Raw genomic sequence first — 6,406 nt, forward strand, 5'->3', positions numbered from 1 at the left:
TACAAGAGTACATACTTTCTTTCTTTATTTCATCTATTCATATTTTACGTACTCATACATTTTAAAGAGCATTACACCCTACTACCTCGAGTATTATTAGGGCTCGGTCCCTTATCTGCCTCGAATATTGTTAGGGTCGAGTCCCTTTCTTCCTCGAGTATTATTAGGGCTCGGTATCTTATCTGCCTCGAATATTATTAGGGTTCGGTCACTTTCTTCCTCAAGTATTATTAGGGCCCGGTCCCTTTCTTCTGTACCTAGCCATCCCTTATATACACTCATAACATACATATATCATTCATACATCATATATAATATTCATATATGTAATTATAACCTGGCAGTACAAGTAATATCTGAAGATCGTTCACGTACCAACAAACAATCATTCATATCCTTCACATAAATCATATATGGCATACATTTATCACTTAGGATAAGTGTATTAACTAATCACATCGAGTATGCACACAACCCCGAATACATAACAAGGAATGGGGCTAGAAACTCACATGAACTCGGTTACATTCATCGTTAATGGTTATTCCTTTGTTTGGCTGTGCGCGAATAATTGTATAACAATTACATGTATCAATTAACTATCACTACCCATATCGTATTTCAAGTTTAATTATGACCCTCAACGAACGGGGGTCCAGGGGAAGCGCCCCTGGCAGCAGGGTTCTAGGGGCGACAACCCCTAGCAGTGTCCAAGGGGTAGAGCCCCTGGCTGTGGTCGAGCTGCCATGTCAGCTTGGAAAAATTTTATTTACATTAACCGTCTTAACACATTTTCATTAGCATTCTTAATTATTATTTTATTTGCTAACTCATAAAGTTCGAGGACTTCTTTGTAATTAATCCATTTTTTCATAAGTCTAGGGAGCTTTCTGTCATTCTTTCAAACTTCTAATTCATTATCCAATTTCTTAGAGAACTGGGGTTCATTCTTTACTTCTGTCTTTCATAACGAATTGGCTAATTCGTTACTTCATAACGAATTGACCTTCATAGCGAATTGCCCTTTATAACGAATTGGCCTTTAAGACGAACTGACTCTTATAACGAATTGGTCCTTATTACGAATGGCCCTTTTGTATATATATCTTGGGAATGAGGCATTGTGTCGGAGTTATAAAAATACTTTGATAATGAGACACAGTCTCGGAGTAAGAAAATAATTTGAGAGTGAAGCATAGCTTCGGAATTATAAAAATATTTTGAGAGTGAGACATGAGCTCGGAGCTGTGTGTGCATGACAATAAAATAAACATTAAACTAAGCAGCTAAATAAGTACTTAGTCTAGCAGGTAATTACGTAAGCTGTAAACAATCAAATAGAACACATCAGGTAAGCAAATAAGCACGTTGTGGGGCTCCTAAGCATGTTACTAAGGAACCACTAACGACCTATCTTAAACCTTCGGCTTTGATACCAATCTGTCACACCCCAACCTACGGCGAAAATGTCGGGGCGTGAACTGATTGTCACAGCTCACAAGGTTACTATCATGAAATTATAAAGCGATAATATCTAATTAATTTATTTATTATCAAACAACATTCATATACAACAAATATAAAGAAAATTACAAATACAAAACCAACTATTCTTGTATATGTTTTATCCTAAAGTCATCTCTATGTGAGCATCAGTTCGATAATCAATCCAAACCTATAACCTGCAAATGCGTACAAAATATATGTTTGTCAACAACACATGTTGAGTGAGTAGATCACCAGTTTTGACACAAACAAAAATGGTAATACTATATAATGGTATAAGTGAATAAAAATAGGCAAAACTGTTATCTGTGAGTATAAACAATTAAACGTAGCACATACATAAACAATCAACCATAGAGAGAGGGTTAAACCGTTGCCATGCGAATGGGTATTGGTTACCAAAAATGAGGTGTCGGTGAAACCATTGCCAATGCGATCGGGCTCCGGCCACTACGACGGTCGTATGATCATACTATAATGAGATTATGTTTGACCTCTCCGAATGCGATTCAAGTAAGCAAATAGCAAGTAACAGGCAATCATTCAATTGATACATAACACAAAGATCACAGTTTGCGTTTGAGAAATAATAAGATAAATAATATGATAAATGGTACGCAAGTGTCCCCAAAACATTTGAAAACAAGTAAAATAGGGGAGTGATTACTCACCTGATAAGATGAACGAAATACAAATGAGGATGATGAGAAAAATGAACCCTTCGGGATATACCGTCAAAGATTCCTAGTTAAATATAATATAAATTAATTATAAGAGATATGACATGATTTAATGAATTAAGATTTTCGATATGATTAGAGTTATGTTTGGGATTGAGATGTTATTGATTGATCGATGGAAATATATTGTTATTATCAGTGTAAAACAAACATTATTGTTAATCATTTATTAATAATATGATAATTTGCTTTATTATTTATAAAATACCCCTAATGCACAATATAATACATTTATATAAATTTCTAAATAAAATAACTAAATTCACCAATTAAATAAAATGATTTGTGAAAATATAAATAGAGATATAACATTTAAATAAAACAATTATATACTACTATAATTAAATATTTACAACATATACGTTTTTAAATAAATATCTATAATAATAATACATGAGCAAAAATGCATTTTGAATCGTTAACGTAATTTAACGATAAATAAATATATCTAACACGTCTGTTATATTTTTTGTTTACATATATGATAAAGATTAAAGTTTATAAAAACGTTGAACGATGAGAAAGCATGAATTAAAGTGTCGGGTTAAAAATAAAAAATAAAATAAAGTTTATATATATATATATATATATATATATAGGTTTAAGTTCAAGAAAGAAATCAAATTATTGCAAGAAATGAGAGAAATGAATATTAGCCACTAGTTTTATTTTAGGTTTTAAATATTTAAAAATAATTAACAAAGGTGTAAATGCAACAATAAATGCATTATATCTCTCCAATTAATACAACTAATATAACCATAATAAATATCTCTAATTAATATATCTAACTAATTTAACTATAATAATTAAAAAGATAAAAACACTACTTTATTTTATTTTTTATTTACACATTGTTCATTTTACTCAACATAAATACAATTTATTCATATAATATTATTTCTTTATATTAAAAAAATAATTTTCACTCAATATATTAGCATATATCAACGTTTTTAAGTTCAATAAATATACAACCTACACAAAGTTATATAACCAACACTTTTTTTGAGCAATAAAAAACGTACTTACATATGTAATTCGACATCAACAATTATATAAACTACACAAAGATACACATATCCTACACATGCGTAGGTCATATGTTTTCGTATGTAAGCTATATGTTTTCTTATTCTTAGAACAAGTGTAGGTTATATGTTTTTGTGTGTAGGTTAAATGTTTTTCGTGTGTAGGTTATATGTTTTCTTATTCTTAGAACAAGTGTGTGTTATATGTTTTTGTGTAGGTTATATACTTTTTATTGACATTTAATGCAACCATGTGTAAGATAATTTTTCGTATTATTCATCAATGTAACTACGTGTTGATTGATATTAATATGTTGAATTTGAAGAAATTGGTTTTGAAAAGAAATTAATGTATGAATAAATTGTATTTATGTAAGATAAAATTTTCGTGTGTAGGCTATATATTTTTTGTGTGTAGGTTATATGTTTTCGTGTGCATGTGTATTTTATTGATGATGAATTTTGTGTGTATGTTAAATGTTTTTCGTGTGTAGGTTATATGTTGTCTTATTCTTATAACAAGTGTAGATTATATGCTTTTGTGTAGGTTGTATGTTTTTTGTTGATATCTAATGCAAACACATGTAAAATTGTTTTTTGGTATTATTCATCATAATGTAACTATGTGTTGATTGATATTAATATATTGAGTTGGAAGAAATTAGTTTTAAATAGAAAGAAATTTTAATGTATGAATAAATTATACTTGTGTAGGATAAAAATTCAAGAAACAAAAAGTAAGTTATAAAAATAAATGAGTTCTTAATATTTTCTAATTATAATAATTTAATTAGATATATTAATTAAATAAATAAGTATTATGATTTATTAGTTATATTAATTGAAGAAGGAGAATAATTAATAGTTTCTTTATTTAGCTTTAACCATATAAAACTTTAAACAAAACTAGTGGTTCATATTCATTTCTTACATTTCTTGCAATAATATCATTTCTCTCTTGAACCATACCCTATATATATATATATATATATATAAACGAAAGCTTTTAACGAGGTTTTACAAGAAACGTGAACTTAATGATAACGGTTTTGATAAAATGATGTCCATTAGATATTAATATTAATTATAAATTAATTCATTTAATTTAATAAACTATGATTAAAATAAATACAAAATGCCGCGTCCCAGGGGGGCGAACCAGCGCCCCTGGCCGGCTAACTTATTAATCACATGAACCACAACCAGTTGCTCTGTTGTGTCAGATGGGAAACAAACGAAAATAATAATTTAAAACCACTAACCAGTTTATCCCCAAATTGGTATAAAACCTAAAATCCCAAATCGATTAATCCATTGACAATTAGGTTAATTCACGTTAGGGTTAACGTTGAGCACAGAAAAGCGACCAATAATCATAAAATAATTACCAGTTTGAGTTCAAATCGGTGGTGAATGACAACGTGATACGCCGGCAAGAACACGACGGGTTTGGACCCTTTACAGGCTGAAATAACGTAATTGCTTAAAGGGGTTTGGACGGCGATGCTCTGTGGTTGGTGTGGTTATTATTAATTGAGTTAATATGGCCGATACAATGTATATTGTTAAACGGGTGACAACGGTTTAGGTTAAAATATCAATTCGCATAATGAACGATCGTGTTTTCCAAATTGAGTGTGTCGGTGAGGCCGATTATATGAAAAGGACATAAAGCATAGATCAATTCCATAAATAAACGAAGATTAGGGTGCAAGAAATCAAACGGGTCACGGGTTGGATACGGGTTGGGTGTTGGATCTGATTATAATACTAGTTTTGTATAATTTTCAATCTAGTCCCTGCAGTTATCGCGTGGATACAAAGATAGTTAAAAGTTTATATTTAGGGTATAGATTGAATATGACTCAAAGTAGTTTAGGTAATTAATTAAATATAATAAATGGTAATTATAAAATATTATTAACTCGTAAACGAAACGTTTTGATGATTTAAAAATTACCCGGAAACGAAAACGTACCGGGTATTTGATACTGATAAAGTAAACGAAAAACCTGAGTTGTTACAGTCTCCCATATTTTACGGAATTTCATCCCGAAATTAAAGGATACTATAACAAAACCATTAGATTTTGAGGAAAGAATTTTATCATAACACGGAACTTTGAGTAATCGAAACAACGCTTCAAATGAAAATCCGATAAGAACACTTATATATAGGATGTACCAACGGCTTATCCACCATGTCCTTATCATCTCTACATTTGTACCGTTATCCAAACTGCTTTCGGTTTTATATCACGACACACAATTGCACGCATTATGATTTCCATGCGAGGACTTCGATAATTATGTAGGCCTCCATAATTACTTAGGTCGTCGGATGGTCCGCATAACTCGTTCCATCGTGTGGTTTACAAAATATTTGAAAGGCATGATTTTGTAAGAAAAGTTATTAATTTATTATAAATATGAGGAAAGTGTTAACATATTATAACACCATTGGGAGTTGATTTATTATAAGTGTAAAATCAGAAGATTTTATAAAATATTTCTAATAACGAAATTTAGGCGAACTTTCAAATTTGATTAATGAAATTAGTGAAAATTTAAAGTAACTTAAAAGTTAAGAGAAACGGAAACATTGAAGTTGGGATGTATGATGCGTCGACAAGATCGATTGTGAAGAAAGAGAGTGGGGATACGAGCCAACTAACAAATTTACGTGAACTTACCAAAAATTCTATGATTGCAAGGATAACATCAACAAAAGTTTATGAAGAAATTAATTGGTAATTGTAGACGAATAATAACCTGTGAAATTTTTAAATATTGCAACATTCAAGGTAGAATTCATAAGACCGTGAGTACAATTTGAACAAGATTAAACGAAGACTTTGAGGGATTTAGTTTAGTTAAATGAGAAACTCATGAAATTTAAAAAGAACTTTATACAACATTGAAATATCGCAATTGTGTATTTAAGATGAGGTAAGTTAAAATATTAAAGTACTAGTAGTAGTAATTGAAAATGCAAAAATGTTAATGCGAAAATTTAAGTATACAAACAAATTGTAAATAGATGAAAATTGGGAAGCGGATATTCACGAATCACCGAGATAGTCCTGTTCCAATTAAATCTTTAAAATTTGATAATAATGAGAATTAATAA

The sequence above is a fragment of the Bidens hawaiensis genome, unplaced genomic scaffold, assembly GCF_021521415.1.
Source record: "Bidens hawaiensis isolate Kalapana, Puna unplaced genomic scaffold, B.hawaiensis_p1.1 tig00013241_1, whole genome shotgun sequence".
Taxonomy (NCBI): Eukaryota; Viridiplantae; Streptophyta; class Magnoliopsida; order Asterales; family Asteraceae; genus Bidens; species Bidens hawaiensis.